This window comes from Juglans regia, chromosome 1 (assembly GCF_001411555.2).
Source record: "Juglans regia cultivar Chandler chromosome 1, Walnut 2.0, whole genome shotgun sequence".
In the NCBI taxonomy this organism is placed as follows: Eukaryota; Viridiplantae; Streptophyta; class Magnoliopsida; order Fagales; family Juglandaceae; genus Juglans; species Juglans regia.
Genome location: NC_049901.1, coordinates 30,539,274 through 30,561,169, shown reverse-complemented (window position 1 = coordinate 30,561,169; position 21,896 = coordinate 30,539,274). Strand labels below are relative to the sequence as shown.

Genomic DNA, 21,896 nt, shown 5'->3' with positions numbered 1-21,896 from the left:
TTTTTTAATATTTGCCATGTCATGTGGCAGCCGCGTCAAGGGACAAGCTGAGCAGTAAGGCTCAGGTAGCCCTTTTGCAAGACTCTTCACATAGTGTTGGTGTCTGAACTCGCAATAGTGTCGAACAAGGATGGTGCTACTTAGGGGTGGGCAAAATTTTCGAGCTCCGAACTTAGTCCAAGTTCCGACAAGGCTCTGACTCCGATGGAGTCGGAGTTTGCAAAATTCAGAGTCTGAGTTACTCCGACTCCAGTAGTCGGAGTTCGGTGTCGGAGTCGAAGTAGGAGCCCATTGGGCTTCAGACTCTGACATTTTTTTAAAAATACACATGATCAAAACGGCGCGTTGTTCCACTTGGAACGACATCGTTTCGTGAAGGAAGGGGGTCCAAAACGCAGGATCCCCTTCTTCACCTTCACTTTCGGACAACAGCCCCTAGTCTCCCTCACTTTCGCACAACTAAGTTCACGCCCCCCCACCCCCGGTTGTCAGTCGTCACCTGAGGCAGTTGTCTGCAACTCTACCGTCACCGTAGTAATTGTAAGAATGATTTGTAACTTCCTCCTCCAATAGATTTGTTGTTCCTCAGAGTAATTGTAAAATGTGAAATGTGATTTGTGAAAAATGATTTTTAACTCTCTTTGTGAAATGTGTATAATTTATTGTTCATTTCAACTTCTTTGTTGTTTTCATTTCAATGATTTCGGTTTTTAGGCTGTTAAATTTAAGAATTGTGGGATTTAGGTTTGGTGAAAATCGAGTTTTTAGTTCTAGGTGACATTCGCTCGAGTGGCACTGAGTGTGGCTCGATCGAAAGTCACACAGATTGTTCGCTCGAGTGTGGCTTGATCGAATGTCACACAGATTGTTCGCTCGAGCCTTCGCTCGAGTGTGGCTAGAGCGGACATTCATTTTTGTTTGTGTTTTATTTATTTTTAAACTCACAAACATTACTAGACAAATATGTTTTTTCCTTTTCAATGTGTTTTTAATTTGTAGATAATTATCATAACATTTAAAATGAAGGTTGTTTGTTAATTGTTTCAAATTATTTGCTCGAATTATGTATGCTACACCATCTCATTCTAACCGCGATTCTCCACAAGAGGATGATGCATAGCCGTTGGTGTCACCAACTGGTACTTCAGGCCATAGACCCCCATCTAGAGAAGCTACCTCTTGTGCAAGTAGTCAAGTCCCAATAGATTTAGAAGATGTTGATATGCTTAATGGAGTTTATGAATGTTGAGGCCGATCCATGAGTACGACCTAGTAAAAAAAGGTCGTGGACATGAGAACATTTCACCAAAATTTTCAATGATCGTGAGAACCCATAGACTCTTTGTCGAGGCACCTAGTGATACATTCAAGATATTAACTTGGTGGAAGGTAAATTTTGTCAAGTTTCCAATCATTTCCCGATTAGCCAGAGATGTACTAGTCATTCCTATCATTACGATTGCCTCTGAGTCGGTGTTTAGCACCGGAGGTCGTGTCTTAGATGCTTATTGGAGTTCATTGTCTCCAACCACCATCAAAGCCCTTGTTTGCACACAGAATTGGTTAAGTTCAACGATCATTAGAGTAGATACCGTTGATGCTGAGAGCTATAGGCTTGAATAATGTAATGTTATGATTTTAAATGATTATTTACATAATTTTAATATTTTTATTATTTAATTTATAATTTATATGATTTTGTAGACCTAGTTGTGAACCCCATACTAATTATGGATGACTATGAGTCTGAGAACGACGCACCATGAGATGATTACCATCATGCAAATCTCGTAATAAAAAAGATAGTGTATCTGATCAATAAAAGTTAAAATTTCATGCGGGAAATTTGAAAATCACTATCGAGTCATCGACTCAAATGGATAAACTATCAATATTGATGCGAGGCATTGTGGTTATTTCATATTTGAATGAAATCTATGACATTATTCAATATTTTGGTGTTGTAAATTTAAATTTATTGCAATTTGTAATTTTAAATTTAAATTTATGGTTTGCGATTTGTAGTTTGATTTAGTTATTGTATTTAAATTTTAGTTTTTTAACTTAATTTTTATAATATTTTAGATTTTTTTAATTATTTTTTTTACATTATTAAATAGAGGTTCATATTGGGCCTATTAGATCCCATTTTCTTATTAGGGAAACTAGGCCTGAGTAAGGCAACAAGGCCTGAAAAAAGCTAATTTTCTATTTCGATTGGAGCTCCAACTCTTAGCTCCGAACTTTGATCGGAGTCGGACTTCGACTCCCATCGGAGTCAGAGTCAATGGGGGTTTTGATCTTCGATCTCAGTTGGAGGTCTGAGGTGGGCATTCCAACTCCATCGGAGTTGGAGCCCACCCTTAGTGCTACTATGTCGTCTTGCGTGTATTGTTATATATGTCCCTAATATATTTATATATTTTTTTAAAGATATTTTTTAAAAATCATTAAATATTTAAAAATATATTAATTAACTAATAACCAATTCTTTAATTATTAAAAAAATTGCATGAATCATCAAATTTACCAGGCAAATTCAGGTTACCTTTTTACTACTATTCTATGAATAGTAGTAAAAAAGTAAAGAAAAAATATTGAATAATAGTAAATGTTGTGCTGAAAAATATCTGAAAGTACACAGAATCGTAACAAATAGTAAAGTGTTTTAAAGAAAACAGATATTGAATCCACAGGGAATAATTTTGCTATTAATTATTGAAATTGACTAAATTAATTAGTATTTGGAAAACTAAAATTTGAAGAATGGATTATCTAAATTAAACTGAAGAAATAACATTAAAATTAAGATTTTAATGATAATAAGAATAGATATAGAGTGTTTGATTTTATCTAGCAAATCTCACACAATTTATTCTTCCTTGTTATAAAATTCCAATTATCCCAAGTTGATGATAAAAATCCCTTAACTATTCAATATTTTCTCTCAAACAATACCAAAAATATCTCCAACTAATAACTTCATATCTCTATGTGAATTTAATTAATTGGAGACTCATTAACTACTTTAGATTTTTCTTGAAAATCACATTAATCTCGGTAAAGTATCTCTACTTTTGGTCAACTAATGATGCTTAATCCTAGAGATTTAATCATAAATCACTACTCGGTCTCATTGCGATTCAATAGATTGAATAATAATTAGTTATAAAATTGCAAATATTAAGAACAAAAAATAAATACTCAATCATGGAACTATTGAAAATATGATAACTTAGAATATAAATTGTGTGTTCAATGCTAGACTACACAAAACTCTAGAAATAAAAATTAGTTCATAATGAAATTGAAAAAAAAAAAGAATAAAACTAGTGTTCTTCATTGAAGTTGGTTGATAAAGCATGCGGCTCTCGCCTCTACTCCCCATATCTGCCTCCTTCAAAGAAATTTCAAGAATAAACTCTGAAATGTTTTTACTCTAAAACTCAAACTTTCCTCCCCTCTATTCATCCCACAAGACGGGATTAAATATATATCAAATTTCAAATCCGGAAACAAGATAAATGCGGCTACAATTTAGTCTAAAGATCTGGAAAATCATTTCTAAAGATAAAAGTTAACATAAAAGAAATTATCCCAAAAATAACGGAATAATCTAAAATGGAAGATTCAGTAATAAACAGCTTGATTTACAGAGTTCGGGAGGATTCGGTGGTCAGCAGATTGATTGCGGAACTTGGAAGGGTCCCACCGGGTAGATGCCGTGTGCGCTGAATATAACTGGTCTCCTCGCCGAGAGGAAAGACTCCTCGCCGGGATAATAAACTCGTCTCGCCAACTTACAGAGCGGTAAATCTGCTCGTTTGTACTAGTTGTTGCCCATAATGTCGTTTAAGTTGGTCTTTTAAGTTGGTCAGTTAGACTAGTCGCCCAATCTAACCGCCTAGAGCCTTATCGCCAAGTTTTCTCGCCCAAAAGGTAAAATATCTCGCTTATTGCCTAACTCTTGTCGCTAATTCTGGTCGCGCCTTTTGGTTAGGAGTTTCCTCGCCTAAATCTCCTCGACTCTCTTCAGATCTCGCTATCTCTCATTGGTCTAGATCCGTAGTCTCCTCTTTTGTACCAAAATGCTCTCATTTCGCACTAAATCTTCTCATTCCTTTAAATCCAAGAAAATAAAGAAAAAATTATAGAAAAAAATAAAATCAATAGTATTGAAGAAAAACTGACACTTTTCATAAATAAAAGAATAATAAAAATCACATAAAAATCACACTTATCAAATACCCCTAAATTTAAGCTTTTCTCACCCTCGAGCAAAGGAGAAAAGAAAGATAATTAAAACAAGTATTGGTTTGATTCATAAAATTTATTGTCTCGAAAATTGCCTAAAGTCTATAATTTAAAGGAATCATTCAAGATCAATCAAGTCCAAAAGTTAATTCAAAACTCGACTCCACCGCATTATCCATCCCCCATTTATACATACCCATCATTCTCATTTCATCATTAGCTCCCCTAATAATTTTATGCAAACAATTAAATAAATAATGGATCTCTAAAAACTCCATAGGCTTGCTTTTCAAATTACTCTCCACTAATGTAGAACAGAAACTATTACTAGGGATCAATAGGTCTTTACTAAGTTTGTAATGTAAGGCTAAGGTGAGGGCTACAAAGAAAATGTAAGATTCAAACAAAAGAAGAGAACTTAAGTTTGAACACCAACAAACAAATAGAACGTTCTCACTTCTAATACAAACATCTCTTCCCAATTATTGTTAATCTCTCTACATACCTCTATTTATTATTCTTTTAAGCATCTCTCTCTTTACCCCTCTATTTAGCAGGTCGGACATTTTCTTTTCTTTTCTTTTTCTTCTTTTTTTTTCTTTTTTTTTTTAAATTATGAAAATATTCCATACCTTTTCAACTGCTTTTTTGTATGACTCTCGTCAGCCTTTTCTTGTTGGCCACACAGTAGAGGAGTTGATTTTTCACACCTCCAAACTTATGGTTTTGATAATATTGCTATAATTAACTTTATTTGTAGGCATTCTACCTCTCTTACCTTTCATGCTCTTGCAAGTCTGTAACTTTGTGTAAACTAAGTTCTCTTGAAATGTAAGTGTAACAGCCCGCTAGGAATTCATTGGTGGAATTTCTATTGACTTTAGGAATCTCGTGAAAAATCCATAAGTTTTTACGAATCGACCAATCGCTTAGGTTTTAGTCTGTCATCATAATCAGTGTTATCACTCACTGTGGTGCTAGATTTATGAGTTTAATTATTTGAGATAGTTAAAAGTGTCAAAATGCGTTATGGTCTGCGCCATTAGACTCAGTGGATTATTTAGGATTTTATGGCGCAATAGCCTATTTTCATAATTTCGGACGAAACGTCTATTGGAAATTGTGAAATTTATTTTTAGGGGCACTTCGGGGTTGAATTTCGGTAAACGATTTTCACTATAGGTTAATATGAATATTTAGAATTTTTCATTACTAAGTTCATTATGTATTTTTTTTGGAATGAATAGTAACCTCGATAAGCATACCCAGTGCAATGTTTTCAAAATCACAGTGTGAAATGTCCAAATTAGGTTGGAGGAGTTTTATTTGGACACTTGGCAAGATATTAGCCACACATAGTGAATAATATTAGACACTTGGCACCATGAGGAACCATTAGATGGATTTGTGAAGGAAGTCAAGGTGTGAAACACCTAAGCAAAGCTCTGTTTCATCTGATCAACTAAATTGTGACAGACCAAAGAGGGTTTCAACCCTAGCAAAACCCTAAATAGTTGGAATCCAATTGACACCCCAAAAGCTTGGTTGAAACCAAAACCCTAAACGGTTATCTCAAACCCTAAAGTTGGCCTCCAAACCTTTTTTAATCCGATTTCTAGCATTATGTTTAATCACTTGATTAAATCACTTCCACATGCTATTAATTAATCAAATCTTTGTTATGACATCATTATCCAACCTTTTAAACCTTGAAAATTTGATTGGGCCAAGAAAAATTGGTTTTGGGCTTGATAGCATCTCAAACCCTAACCAAACCCCCCTTTAAACCCCAAATTGAAGCCCACTTGGTGGGGCCCACCAAGGCACACGAAATTGGCCACCTTGACAAAGCTTCTTGGAGAAGTTTTGATAGGCCACGTCGTTCCGCAAGACTTCGTAAACCAAATCCCAAATATTTGGGATAATCTGTTACGGAAGATAGCATGCGGCGTGACTGGGTCAATGGGCAAGATTGGGTCCGTGAGCATATACGCGTGAGGCGCGCATGAATTGCGCGCGAGCGTAGCATGCATAACTGATCAGCGAGCTTATACGCATGAAGCGCGCATGGCATCCGCACAAACGCACGAAGCGGAGGATTTCCGTTTAGTGTCACTCTATGTTTAAGCTTTCTATTTTTACACTCTGTTTTTATTCTGTTTTAGGCTCTGTTTTGTGAGCTGCAGTTTCGGTACTTAGTCCGCAAGTCAGTCCGCATCTTTCCATTATTGTTCCGCAAGTCAGTCCGCAAGTCTGTTATTTGTTTCCTTTTATTTCGGTGCAATTCTGCTATTTAAGCAGAGGAGAATTATGAATAAAGCATCTAATCATTGTTGAGTCAAATTGTGGTACATTCTCACCCGAAGAGAATACGGCTTTTCTTTAATATTTTCTGTTCTATTCAATTGGGACCTATCAATTGGCCTCAAAGCCAGGTTCATTTTACTATGGGAACCAATAAAGAGAGAATTGAACATCTGGAGGCTGGACTTGGTGAAGTTCAAGAGGGGCTACACCGGATGGAGCTGGGCATGGCGGATCGATTGCGACACGTTGAAGAGACTCTTAACCGTCTCTCTGATGTGCTCCTTGCCAACCAAGAACCTCCAAACCATGGTAATCCAAACCGTGAAGGTCACAATGGGGGACGGTTTGTGGTATCCTCCAAAACGGCAAAATTAGAATTTCCGCGATTTTCGGGAGATGATCCGACGGAATGGTTCAACCGTGTAAACCAGTTTTTCGAGTTCCAAAATACTCCCGACAACCAAAAGGTTTCTTTAGCATCTTACCATTTGGAAGGAGAAGCCAACCAGTGGTGGCAATGGATTCGCAGGACTTTTCAAGATGAAGGTCGAGTGCTGTCCTGGATCGATTTTGAAGAGGAACTCTGGGCGCGTTTTGGGCCATCAGACTGCGAAGACTTTGACGAGGCTCTGTCCCGTATCCGGCAGACGGGTTCCATGCGTGATTACCAACGGGAATTCGAACAATTAGGCAACCGGGTCAAAGGTTGGACACAAAAGGCTTTGGTGGGCACCTTCATGGGTGGTTTGAAGACAGAAATTTCGGATGGAATCCGTATGTTTAAACCACAAACTTTGAAAGATGCTATACGTTTTGCAAGGATGAGAGATGATCAACTAATGAGACAAAGGAGGGTCTTACGACCTACCCCTCCATTACGAGCTCCCCCAGCTCTTCCACCAGCAAATCGGGCAGCAAATGGCGCTCCAGTTCGACGATTGAGTTGGGAGGAAATGCAGCGATGACGTCTCCAAGGTTTATGTTTCAATTGTAATGAACGTTTTACTGCAGGTCATAGATGTCAAGGGCCACGGATACTAATGTTGGAGGGCTACGAGGATGATATTAACGTTCCCTATGATGAAGTCAATGAAGAAAGAGATACGGGAAGACACCAGGAGGAGAATCTAGAACCAGAGATTACGTTGCATGCGTTAACGGGCTGGTCAGCGCCCAAGACCATGCGAGTAACGGCTAGAATCGGTGACCACGACGTCATTATATTAATCGACAGCGGATCAACTCACAATTTCCTGAGTGAGCGTTTAGCTAACTTGTTGCGATTACCGGTTATTCCAACAGAGACTTTTCCCGTTCGGGTTGCCAATGGAGAATCTCTTAGATGTCAAGGAAGGTTCGAAGGGGTACAAATCAATTTGCAGGGCACTGTGTTTTCCTTAACTCTTTATTCCTTACCTCTCACAGGCTTGGACGTAGTACTTGGAATACAATGGCTTGAATTACTTGGTGCCGTGGTGTGCGACTGGAAACAATTAACCATGGAATTTTTATGGGAAAACCAACCCAGGAGATTAATCGGCGTCGACGGGCAAGACATCCAAGCCGCGTCACTCAAGGAACTAACCAAGGAATGTCGCCCCAGTCAAACGCTGTTTGCGTTATGCTTCCAGATCGCTCAAGCAGAACCACCGATGAAGATTCATCCCAGCATGCAAAAATTACTGCAGGAATTTTCTGATCTATTCGTAGAGCCCTCTTGCTTACCACCACCAAGGGAAGTCGACCACTACATTAATCTGAAGGAAGGAACCAAACCAATAAACGTTCGGCCTTATCGGTACGCACATTATCAGAAAAATGAGATCGAAAAGCAGGTTCAGGACATGCTGTAATCAGGGCTTGTTCAAACCAGCACTAGCCCATTTTCATCACCCGTATTGCTAGTAAAAAAGAAAGACAGGAATTGGCGCTTTTGCACAGATTATCGGGCACTCAACGCCGCAACGATTAAAGATCGATTTCCGATACCAACAGTAGATGATATGTTGGATGAGCTCCACGGTGCTTCGTATTTTACCAAACTCGATCTGCGAGCGGGCTACCATCAGGTACGAGTTAAACCAAGTGACATCCATAAAACTGCTTTTCGGACACATAATGGTCATTACGAATACTTAGTAATGCCGTTCGGTTTATGTAACGCGCCTTCAACATTTCAAGCTATCATGAACTCCATCTTTCGTCCGCATCTTAGAAAATTTATATTAGTTTTCTTTGATGATATTCTAATCTATAGTCCGGATTGGGACCGCCATTTATTACATGTAAGGCAAGCCTTTGAAATATTGAGGCAGCATCGATTTTTTGTAAAATCGAGCAAGTGTGCATTTGGGCAGCAAGAACTGGAGTACTTGGGGCACATCATCACTAGTCAAGGCGTGAAGGTGGATGACAATAAAATTGCTGCTATGGTAGCCTGGCCACAACCCACTAACATTTCGGAACTGCGTGGTTTTTTAGGCTTGACAGGTTATTACCGGAAGTTCGTCAAAAACTACGGTATCATAGCTAGACCTCTCACTAATCTTCTCAAAAAGGGGCAATTCGGATGGCACGAGGAAGCTGAACGTGCCTTTCTTGCGCTCAAACGGGCCATGACGACCACTCCTATATTGGCCATGCCAAACTTCAATGAATCTTTTACTATTGAAACGGATGCGTCGAGAGAAGGCATCGGAGCAATTCTATCTCAACTCGGCAAGCCAGTGGCTTACATGAGTCGAGCTCTCGGAGTGGCTAAGAAATCATGGTCAACGTACGCTAAGGAAATGTTGGCTATCATCGAAGCCATACGCACATGGCGGCCTTACCTTCTAGGCCAGAAATTCTACATTCAAACCGATCAATGTAGCCTCAAATATTTTTTAGAGCAGCGAATAGCAACTCCAGAGCAACAAAAATGGGTCGCTAAGTTGTTGGGCTACGATTATGAAATTACATACAAACCAGGCCGCGAAAACTCTGCAGCTGATGCTCTCTCTCGAAAACAGGGCAGTCCCGTCCTTCAAACTATTTTTTTTCCGCAAGTTAGCTTGTGGGAAGAAATTAAAAGAGCTGTGGAAAAGGACCCATACATTCAAGCAAAACGCCGTGTGGCCACGGAACAACCTGGAAGTTCGTATACATGGTGCAAAGGACTCTTACGTTACAAAGGCAGGATTATTGTTCCGAACGACACAGCCTTACGGGCTAAATTGCTGCACGAGATGCATGACACCAAGGTGGGGGGTCATTCGGGTGTCTTACGTACATTTAAGAAGCTGGGACAACAATTTTACTGGCCGGGGATGCATGGAGCAGTGCAGAACTACGTAAAAGGATGTGAAGTTTGCCAGAAAATTAAAACAGAAACCTTGTCTCCAGCCGGACTCCTTCAGCCATTACCCATTCCGTGTCAAGTATGGGACGACATCTCCCTAGATTTTATTGAAGGTTTACCAACCTCACAAGGGAGAGACACCATAATGGTAGTTGTCGACAGATTCAGTAAGTCTGCACATTTCCTGACCTTAAGCCATCCTTTCACTGCAAAAAATGTGGCAGAAAAATTTGTCGAAGGTATTATCAAGCTGCACGGGATGCCCAAGTCAATTGTCAGCGATCGGGATCCGATTTTCATCAGCCATTTTTGGCAAGAATTCTTCAAGATGTCGGGCACCAAACTGAAACTCAGTTCCTCATACCATCCACAAACGGATGGCCAAACGAAAGTAGTCAACCGTTGCGTCGAACAATATCTACGGTGTTTTGTTCATCAGTGGCCCCGGAAATGGTGTTCATACTTACCTTGGGCTGAATATTGGTACAATACAACATATCACATTTCGACTGGAATGACTCCTTTCCAGGCGCTGTATGGGTGGTTACCACCCTCTATTCCGACGTACAAAGATGGCCTCTCCTCAGTACATGAAGTTGACCAACAACTCATGCGCCGAGATGAACTGCTGCGGCAATTGAAGATTAATTTAGAGAGATCGCAGAATCGAATGAAGCAGTTGGCAGATAAAAAAAGAAGGGACATTACGTTCAATATCGGCGACTGGGTGCTGTTGAAGCTACATCCATATCGCCAGCAAACGGTCTTTAAACGGGTCCACCAAAAACTGGCTAGCCGTTTTTTCGGACCCTACCAAATTCTCGAAAAAATTGGACCAGTAGCATATAAATTAAAGTTGCCGGAGGAAGCACGCATTCACCCAGTGTTTCATGTATCGCTACTTAAAAGCTACCAGTTTAATGAAGACCTCAACCGAGAGGGGGCTGAAGCTAAACGAGTTGAGTTACCACCTTTCTCCGACGAGGGGGAAGTCATCTTAGAACCTCAAACTATTTTAGACTACCGATGGCTCAAGCAAGGGACTCAGATGGTTGAAGAAGGCTTGGTGCAATGGAAACACCTTCCACCCAAAGAAGCAACATGGGAATCAACTGCCAAGCTGAAAGAAATGTTCCCGCGTCTGGACCTTGAGGACAAGGATCCGCTTGTTGGGGGGAGTAATGATAGGCCACGTCGTTCCGCAAGACTTCGTAAACCAAATCCCAAATATTTGGGATAATCTGTTACGGAAGATAGCATGCGGCGTGACTGGGTCAATGGGCAAGACTGGGTCCGTGAGCATATACGCGTGAGGCGCGCATGAATTGCACGCGAGTGTAGCATGCATAACTGATCAGCGAGCTTATACGCATGAAGCGCGCATGGCATCCGCACAAACGCACGAAGCAGAGGATTTCCGTTTAGTGTCACTCTATGTTTAAGCTTTCTATTTTTACGCTCTGTTTTTATTCTGTTTTAGGCTCTGTTTTGTGAGCTGCAGTTTCGGTACATAGTCCGCAAGTCAGTCCGCGTCTTTCCATTATTGTTCCGCAAGTCAGTCCGCAAGTCTGTTATTTGTTTCCTTTTATTTCGGTGCAATTCTGCTATTTAAGCAGAGGAGAATTATGAATAAAGCATCTAATCATTGTTGAGTCAAATTGTGGTACATTCTCACCCGAAGAGAATACGGCTTTTCTTTAATATTTTCTGTTCTATTCAATTGGGACCTATCAATTTTCCTCTCCCACATGGCAGACCATCCACTGCCATTGGCTGCACCCAATAGTGCCTTGATGTGAAGGAGAAATCCACTCCATCAACCTCCATCTTTCACAGCTACTGCAGGCAGTCTTTGCCCCTCACTATTATCCACTTTATGTCACATAGCCACATCCAATCAAGCATCATTCCAGCCCACAACTTCCCCTTCCAGGAGTCTATAGTCGTGCAAGGCATTTTTCATTCCATTTTATCACTTCTTTTCCTCCGTTCTTAGAAAGAAACCCAAAAGAGCTCTCTCGAGCAGATTTCTGGGACATTTTGCGTGGCCATTTTAGACCCTTTGTAAGTATTTTCCCAAGATGATTCCTTCACATAAGTTGTTCTTCTTTGAGTCTAGTTTCCGTGGATATCTTATTAGTCTAATTTAATGCTCATTTGATCAGTCAAGAGTATTTTTAACAATGGAAAGGTCATTCTGGGCGTGAAACTGGAGAGTATGTTATATTTTGGAAGTTTTGACCAAGCTAATGGACATATCTTGGTCCAAAAATTTTATGGAGTGTTGTTAACATGTGTTTATGAATTTTCATTGAGATTTTGTTGCATGAATAAAGCTTTTGATGATAGATTTTCTTAGAGTTAGAAACTTGAAAACTGGAAGTGGAAAAACAGTTTCTGTTTTGTGAAAGTTTGAATATTTCGTAGTTTAATCTTTTTCCAAAGGCTTTGATATTTTTATATGATGATCCTAAGCCTCTTATATACATGTTAGGATGTTATTTCGAAGATATTTAGTATTAGTTTTAAAGATATGATTTTCTATGCAAGAGGATTTCGGTTAGGCCTAAAATTTGATGTTTTTGAGTTAGATCCATGTTTTATTAAATTTTAGCCATGTGATTTTAAGTTTGATGGTTGGATCTTCTTTAGGACACATTTTTAAACCATTTGATGTGTTAGTTTGAATATCACATGTCTTTAAGCCATGGATCAAGAAATTGATCAAAGTTAGTTGGGAAAAACAGTTTCTGTTTTGGACTAAGTTTAAAACCAAAATCTTCAAATGTTGTTTTGTGATTTTTGGTGAGTTTGGTTTGATGATTTAAAGCATGTTTGATCTTAGGATGATGTTATGAATATGTTAGAAGTAAGATTTGATTTTTAAGAATTTTTGAAGATGTTTTTATTAAGGTCAAAACTTGTGATTTAAGGTTTACTTTTTGCTAAAAAGTTTGGGTCTTTTTACAAAAAGTTTGGTGTTGATAATTAGCTTCTTCTTAATGGATATTTTTTTAAATGTGTTTTTAAACTTAGGATAGGAAGATCCTTCTTACAAGATTTTGGTTTATTCATGAGTTTTGAAACTTAAAAGAATTGCAACCAAAATCAAGACAAATGGCCTATGTAGATTTCGGCCATTGTGAGTTTTTCATAGTTGTGATTGGTTTTAAATTTTTCTGAGTTGATATTTGAGTTTGGGACAAAATTTACATGAGGAATGTAAATTTTGGTAATTTTTGAAATTAGGATGTCAAATCCTTAAGTTAGGAGTAAAATGGTCATTTGCCCACATGTAGAGGGTAAAATGGTAATTTTACTCTAAGTTGTCTCTTTTCACATTTCTAATTGTTAGTAATTAATTTCTAACATTTAGAATACCCTCTTATAGTTTCTCGTGTTTCCCGCTTTATTCTAGTAGAACGCAACGATCGAGGTAAGTTAGCTTTTAACTTATTATCAGTTTAATGTGTATGAGTGATAAGTAAGGGAACTAAACAGTATGTATGCATGTTATCATATGTGCCATGCCAAGTCATTACATATTTATCTGTTACATAGAATTTATTCTGTCATGAATTCCTCATCTATTACACAAGATATTCGGTCACGTATTACTATACATTGCTATACAGTGCAAGTATGTCATGTTAAGTTAAGTATGCCATCTGTTACATGTATTTCATGTCACGTAATATTCACTGTCACATGTTACGCCATGTTAAGAAATGTTGTCTATTATATGGCATGCCATATTACGAAATGTTGCATGTTACATGTATGCCATGTTATCAAATGTTCTCTGTTACATTTATGTCTTGAAGTATGTCATGTATGTCGTCTTACGTTCATGTCACGTTACGAAATGTCATGTATGCCAGTTAAGTTATTCATGTCAATCACGACCCTCAGTGCTAGGATGGGGTAATATTCTAGTGGAACTCCTTTGTTCACGCTGGAGTGTCTAAATAGGTGTGAAATTCCCTGAGTTGACGAAGTACAGTCAACAGGTTGCGAATGAGGCCTAATTAGCCGGTCACCAGAGCGCGCCAGGCACTAACGCCGATGGTGCCACACATTATGTTACGTGTGTCCACAGCAAGTGTGGCACAAACAAATAAGTCATGGGGCCACAACAACTGTGGAGCATGAAGTATGGAGCCACAACAACTGTGGAGCATACACTACGTGAGACACCGCAATTGTGACACGTAGAATACATGGGGCCACAACAACTGTGGAGTACGTATTAATGCACTCACAGCTGGTATAGAAACCTGTGATGTGATGCGGTAATCGGCAAGAACACATGGCTCAAGGGGACCTGTGTAGCACCCATATGGTCACTTTATGATTAAGTCTATTGAATAAGATTCTAAGTTCATGCATTTCACGTTCAAGTCATGTGTCACATTATGTTATGTTCAAGTTAACGTTCACGCAATCATGGTAATCCCATGAGACAAGAATATGTTTCAAGTTCATGTTATGTTATGTTCACGTTTATGTTATGTTCTAAGTTCACATTTATGTTATGTCATGCTCAAGTTCATGTTCATATTATGCATGTTCACGTTCATGTTATGTTTCAAATCCATGTTATGTTTCAAGTTCACGTTATGTTATGTTCAAGTTTACATTCATGCAATCATGGTAATCCCATGAGACAAGAATATGTTTTAAGTTCATGTTATGTTATGTTCACGTTTACGTTATATTCCAAGTTCACATTTATGTTATGTCATGCTCAAGTTCATGTTCAAATTATGCATGTTCACGTTCATGTTATGTTTCAAGTCCATGTTATATTTCAAGTTCACGTTCATGCTATGTTTCAAGTCCATGTTATGTTTCAAGTCACGTTCATGCTAAGCTTCAATTTCAGTTTAAGTTATGCCAGTTATGTTATGTTGTATGTCAAGTTATGCTATGATTACTTATGATTTGATTATGTATTCATGTTTTTACTGCCATGCATGCATCATTAATCAGTGTGGAAGTTTTCTGTTAACTTGCTGAGATTTGTAATCAAATCTCACTCTGGTAGTCCCAACTACTATTCCCCCGAATGATAGATTTTGTTATAGGATCTGAAGGAGAACCGGGAATCGACCAACTGGAAATGGTCGACTAAGCGACGGTGCGATATAGATGGTATTTCAATAGTTACCTCAGATTACTACTTGTATTCGTGGAGTTCAATCTCCAGCACTCTTTTGATCACAACCTTATAGACTATTATTGTGATCTTAGTTGTTTAGTATGTCGTTAAGTATGAAATATGTTTTAAGTATTTGGGATATTTTAGTTTGGTGCATAGTATTGCTAAAGAAAAAAATTATTCGCTGCGAATATTGCATAATGCTAAATGCATGTTAGAAATATTGCATCTTATATGTCATGAACGGGGGTAGGTAACCTTGTGTTGCATGCCTCGACGCTTCAAATGTCCGTCCGATCCCAAGCGGAATCTGGGGGTGTCACAGTAAGGAAATCAGTGTTTAAACTCAAATATGTTAGGGAATATGAGGTTTACAAGAAGAAAAAAAAATATAAGGCCAAAATGTAATTCAATAAAGCTCAAATGGGTGACTAAGGATAAAGAAATTAAACAAGTAAGCTTGAAAGGCTCAGTCGGTCCAAAGAATACCTTAATTATTTCCCCAGTAATTTTAGGTCTAGGATTTCGCCTCGAGTGTAATCAAACAAATTCTAGAGTAAGTTGAAACTATATAAATTCACAAAATTCACATAAAATTTCTCTCGATACTCAAAACGATTAATGATCATAAGAAGCATTCATTAAATAAAGAAAATATCAAATTAAGTGAGATCAAGTAAGAATTAACAACTAGACTTAAGCAATGAAAATTTTACTAAAAATTATAATCAATTTCAATGATATGCTTTTTTTTTATCAAACCATATTGTTTTTATCATTATTATTATTATTATTATTATTATTATTATTATTATATTTTAGTTTTTTTTTAAATAAAATAATATCTTTTTCCCCTAAACTTAAATATCACATTGTCCTCAATGGAAAAAGAACGAAAAACTAAAGCAAATAATGAGAGAAGGAGATGCTCCCTTGATTTTTCTTTTTTTTCCTGGTCTTCCAAGTGAATATTTTCCTTAAAGGTGCAGTCGTGTACCCCTTGGACATCTCCCCGTCTCTTTGTTCCCGCAAGATGAAAGCAAAAGAATAATATTAAGCAAAAGAAATCAAATAAAATAAAAACTTGGGTTGCCTCCCAAAAGTGCTCTATTTAAAGTCTATAGCTAGACATTGTCCTCTCATCATTTATTACTAGCGAGATCGATGAAATACTTTTCCGAGTTAAAGTCTACATCCATATAGGGTTTTAATTTTGTCTATTTACTTTAAATGTGCATTTTGTCTCGTGATGGACTTCAACCGCCCCATAAGGAAAGACACGGATCACCACAAACGGTACCGACCACCGAGAGTGCAGCTTTCTTGGGAAGAGTCGAAGTCTTGAGTTAAATAATAAAATTTTCTACCCGACTTCGAATTCCTTTCAAAAAAATATGCTTACTGTGCCATCTTTTAGTTTTATCTTTGTAAATCCGAGCATTCTCATAAGCATCATTGCAGAACTCATCCATCTTGTTGATCTACAATATTCACTTCTCGTCAGCCGCTTGTAAATGAAAGTTTAGTGTTCTCATTGCCCATTAGGCTCTGTGTTCTAGCTCCACGAGCAGATGACAGGCTTTTCCATAAACGAGCTGATAAGGCAACATCCCGATCGGTGTTTTGAAAGCTATCTGATAAGCCCATAGCGCGTCATCTAACCTTCTTGCCCAGTCTATCCAAGAGACACTCACGGCCTTCTCCAGTATGCGCTTCAACTCCTGATTAGACACCTGGACCTAGCCGCTTGTTTGAGGATGGTATGGTGTCGTCATGTGATGGGTAACTCCATACTTAGTCGATAGCACTTCAAATTGGCGATTGCAAAAATGCATCCTGCCATCACTGATTATGGCCCTCGGAGTGTCGAATCGGGAGAAGATGTTCTTCTGCAAGAAATTCACTATGACCCTCGCATCATTAGTTGGCAAGGCGACCGCTTCCACCCATTTGGAGACATAATCTACATCCACCAAAATAAATTTATTAGAATATGAGGATGGAAAAGGGCCCATGAAATCTATACCCCAAACATCAAATAATTCAATCACTAAAATATTGTTTAAAGGCATCTCATATTTCCTAGAAATGTTGCCAACCATTTGATAATGATCACATAAATTAACAAAATTAAAAGAGTCTTTAAAAATAGTCAGCCAATAAAAGCTGCATTATAAAATTTTCGCTACTGTTTTTGCTCCACCAAAGTAGGCTTCTGCTTCCAATGAGTGGCAAGGTCTGAGTATGCTCTCTATCTCCTCCTCGGGCACACATCTCTTGATTATCTTATCCGCGCAATACTAGTATAGAAAAGGTTCCTCCCAAAAATAATATTTCAAGTCAGAGAAGAACTTCTTATTTTGTTGATATGTCATCTCGGCCGATAGAATTTCGGACACCAAAAAATTTACCATGTTGGCATACCATGGAACAACTTGTATAGCCATTAGTTGCTCGTTCGGGAAGGTCTCATTAATTGAAAATTTCTTCTTGATAGCCACCTCTTTAAGCTCAAGACGAAATAAGTGGTCCGCCACTACATTCTTGGTACTTTCTTATCTTTTATTTCCAAATCGAACTCTTGTAATAGCAAAATTCATCTTAACAATCTTGGTTTGGCATCCCTCTTCGATAGCAAGTATTTAAGAGGTGAGTGATCGGTGTAGACAACCACTTTTGAACCTATCAAATAAGAATGAAATTTGTCAAAGGCAAATACAACTGCAAACAATTTTTTTTCAGTAGTAGCATAATAAAGTTGAGTTTCTGTTAAGATCCGACTTGCATAATAATTAACATGAAAAATTTTATCTTTTCTTTACCCCAAAACAGCCCCTATAGCATAATCGTTAGCATCACACATTAATTCAAAAGGTAAATTCCAATCCGATGATACAATGATAGGTGTTGAAATTAATTTCTTTTTCAATATTTCAAAAGCATGCAAACATTCATCAGAAAATTCAAACAAAGTATCTTTAATCAACAGATTACAGAGAGGTTTAGTAAAATCCTTGATAAACCAACAATAGAACTCGGCGTGACCCAAGAAGCTCTTCACGCCCTTCAAATTGGTCGGTGGTAGGAGTTTGTCAATAACTTCTATCTTTGCTCGGTCGACCTCAATTCCCTTGAAGGAAATGTGGTGGCCGAGCACTATTCCCTCCTCGACCATGAAGTGACATTTTTTCCAATTTAAAACAAGATTTTCTTCTTGTATCTCTGCAAAACCAAAAATAAATTAGATAAACAATTATCAAAGATTGACCAAAAATCGAGAAGTCATCCATAAAGACTTCTAAAAATTTTTCGACCATGTTTGAGAAGATGGACATCATGCATATTTGGAAAGTGGCTAGCGCATTGCAAAGACCAAAAGGCATATGCCTATATGCAAAAGTGCCATAAGGACATGTGAAAGTGGTTTTCTCTTGATCCTCGGGTGCAATATTAACCAGAATATCCATCTAGAAAATAGTAATAAGCGTGACCGGCAAGTCTTTCAAGCATTTGATCAATAAAAGGTAAGGGAAAATGGTCTTTCCAAGTTGCATCATTCAATCTTCGATAGTCTATGCATACTCGCCATCTCTTGACCATCCTCATTGGTATGAGTTCATTGTTGTCATTCTTGATCACGGTTATCCCTCCTTTCTTTGGGACGACTTCCATTGGACTTACCCATGCACTATCTGAGATTGGATAAATGATATTGGCATCTAAAAGCCTTAATACTTCTTTATGCACCACTTCTTGCATCGATGGGTTCAGTCTCCTCTAGGGTTGGACAATCGGTTTAAAATTATCCTCCATTAAAATCTTGTGCATGCAAATTGAAGGACTAATTCTTTTGATGTCTGAGATGGTCCAATCCAAGGCCATTTTGTGTTCCCGCAAGACTCTCAGCAACTTTTCTTCCTCTACATCATTCAAGAAACTGTTAATAATAACTGAAAAAGTAGAGTCCTGGCCTAAGAAAAAGCATACCTGAAATTTGATGGAAGCGGTTTGAGTTCAAGCTTGGGTGGTTCCTTACTTGGAGATGTTGGCCGAGATGAATTTAGCTCTTCCACTTTTGATTTTATTGAAGAAGAAAGGGATGGTGTAGCTTCCAAATATCTCTTGCACGCCCTAACCTCTTCATCTTCGAATTCAATAGATGTAGAGTGAGTAAGATATACCTCAAGTGGTAGCTTTGGAAAGTCAGCTCCATAAGTCTCATCGACCATGACCACGTCTCGGTCGTTTATTTGAAAACAAGATTGTATTCGGAAGGGAATTCCATATATTTAAATACGTCAAAAGTGATCTGCTCCTCGCCGACCCTCAAAATGAGTTTCCCTTGATGAACATCAATTAAGGTTCTCCTCGTCACAAGGAAAGGTCGGCCCAGTATTAAAGAGATCTCCTCGTCCTCCCCCATATCGAGTACAACGAAGTCAGTCGGGTAGATGAACTTATCAACTTTCACTAGTACGTCCTCAATGAGTCCTCTCGAGTATTTAATAGATCTATCCACCAACTATAGAGAGATGCTGGTCGACTTTGCTTCTCCAAGACCTAGTTTCCTGAAAATAGATAGCGGCATTAGATTAATACTTGCCCCTACGTCACATAAAGTTTTATCAAAATAGGAATTTCCTATAGAGCAAGGGATCGTGAAACTCCCTGGATCTTTCAACTTAGACCGCAACTTCTTTTGTAAAATTACACTGCTCTCCTCGGGTCAGCATTACAGTCTCATGCTCCTCAAACTTCCGCTTGTTTGATAATATATCCTTACAAAATTTTGCATATTTAGGCATTTGCTCCAAAACTTCAATGAGAGAAATATTAATATGCAGTTTGTTTAAATATACTCAAAAATTTAGAGAATTGATTATCAATCTTATTTTTTCTTAATCTTTGCCGAAAAGGAATTGGTGGATCATAAAATGAAGGAGAATAAGTTTCAGAAATAAACTCCCTGGATTCCTTGGGTTTTGAAACCTTTACTCTCTTTAGTCTTTTCGGCTTGCTGGTCGGTCACATCCCGCTCTATTTCTTTTACCTCATACTCGGTTTTCTTCTTCTCAAACTCCACGTTTTAGGCAGTTTCTGTATTTCGCTCAGTATTTATTGTCTGTGGCTGGTCATATGTCTGCCCACTTCTCAATGTTATGGCTTTGACATGTTCCTTCAGATTGGTCGCCCATTGTTGCTCGGTAAAGTCCCTACTGTCCTCTTGGTAAGCATGTTTGAGAGCTGACCGATTTGTGCCTCAAGATTACGGATTGAAGCCGAGTTGTTTTGGATCACCATATCATTCTTTTGGATCACCATATCAGTCTTTTGCATGAACAGCATAAACATATTCTCAAGTGTTGGTTTCTTCTGTTACTGTGGAAACTGTTGAGGTGGTCTAGCCGGCCCTTGATTATTGCTCCATGAAAAGTTAGAGTGATTTCTCCATCCGGGATTGAACGTGTTTGAATAAGGATTATTTTGACGTTGGAAATTGGACACATAATGGGCTTGTTCATAACTCGGTTGGGCAAAAGGATTCACCACTTGGCAATCTACACTTGAATGATTTCCTGCGCAATGATCACAAACAACATTAGTTTGAATAGCATTAACGTTCATCTTACCTAGTTGTTATGATAGATTTGCCATCTGCGCCACCAATGTGGTAATATCATCAAGTTCAAAAACTCCAGGCGTCTTTCTTGGCATTGCTCTCTCTGTAGACCATTGATAGTTGTTGGATGCCAATTCTTCCAGAATATCATATGCAGCTTCATGGGTCTTACTCATTAATGCTCCTCCTGCGGCCGCATTAACCATAGATCGATTTGTGGGTCCCAAACTATTATAAAATATCTGTACTTGAAGCCAGGCTGGGAGGTCGTGATGTGGACACTTGTGCAATAAATCTTTGTATCTCTCCCATGCCTCATATAATGATTCACCCTCAAATTGGGTGAAGGTAGTGATATCATTTTTTAACTTTACTGTCTTGGTCAGAGGGAAATATTTTGCCAAAAATTTTTGTGCTAACTCCTCCCAGGTTGTAATGACACTAGGTGGTAGAGAATTCAACCATGCTTTCAGTTTTTCTTTAAGTGAAAAAGGGAAAAGTCTCAAACGAATAGTATCATCTGTCACTCCATTGTGCTTATAGGTGTCGCAAATATTTAGAAAATTTGCAATATGAACATTAGGATCCTCCTGTGACAGCCCCCCAAACTGAACAGTTTGTTGTATCAATTAAATTATAGCTGGCTTAATCTCGAAATTATTAGCTTGTATAGCCGGCCTCCTTATGCTAGATGTAAGCCCCATTAACCGAGGGCATACCATAGTCCTCAAAGCCCTATTCGCATCTCCATTTCGCTGATCTACCATAGTGATGGCATATGTGGTGACTTCTTGCTTCTTATTTTTATTGATTCGACGCAAAGTTCTCTCAATCTCAATATCAAAATGTGTAGACTCTAATGGTTTAGATAGGGGCATATACTTATAATTTCTAAAATAAAAATAAAAGAAAAGCAAAACTGAGATCTAATCACAAATCTTAAAAAAATAATAATAAAATAAAATAAAATCCAAATTAGTAACAATCAAACTAGTATCAATATCAATAACAAATAATTAATCCCCGACAACGGTGCCAAAAACTTATTATGCTGAAAAATATTTGCAAGTGCATAAAATCGTAATAAGTAGTAAAATGTTTTAAAGAAAACGGATATCGAACCCATATGGGATAATTATGCTATGGAATATTGAAATTGACTAAATTAATTATTATTTGGAAAATCAAAATTTGAAGAATAGATTATCCAAATT

At 38.1% G+C, this 21,896-nt stretch overlaps 1 non-coding gene across 1 annotated transcript; it reads left to right on the top strand.

Annotated features, from left to right (window-relative positions):
- The first annotated feature begins 20,946 nt into the window (after positions 1 to 20,946).
- On the top strand, positions 20,947 to 21,053 carry LOC118344429. Its single transcript, XR_004798201.1, has one exon. It is a non-coding gene; the product is annotated as a small nucleolar RNA R71 (small nucleolar RNA).
- Positions 21,054 to 21,896: the final 843 nt, after the last annotated feature.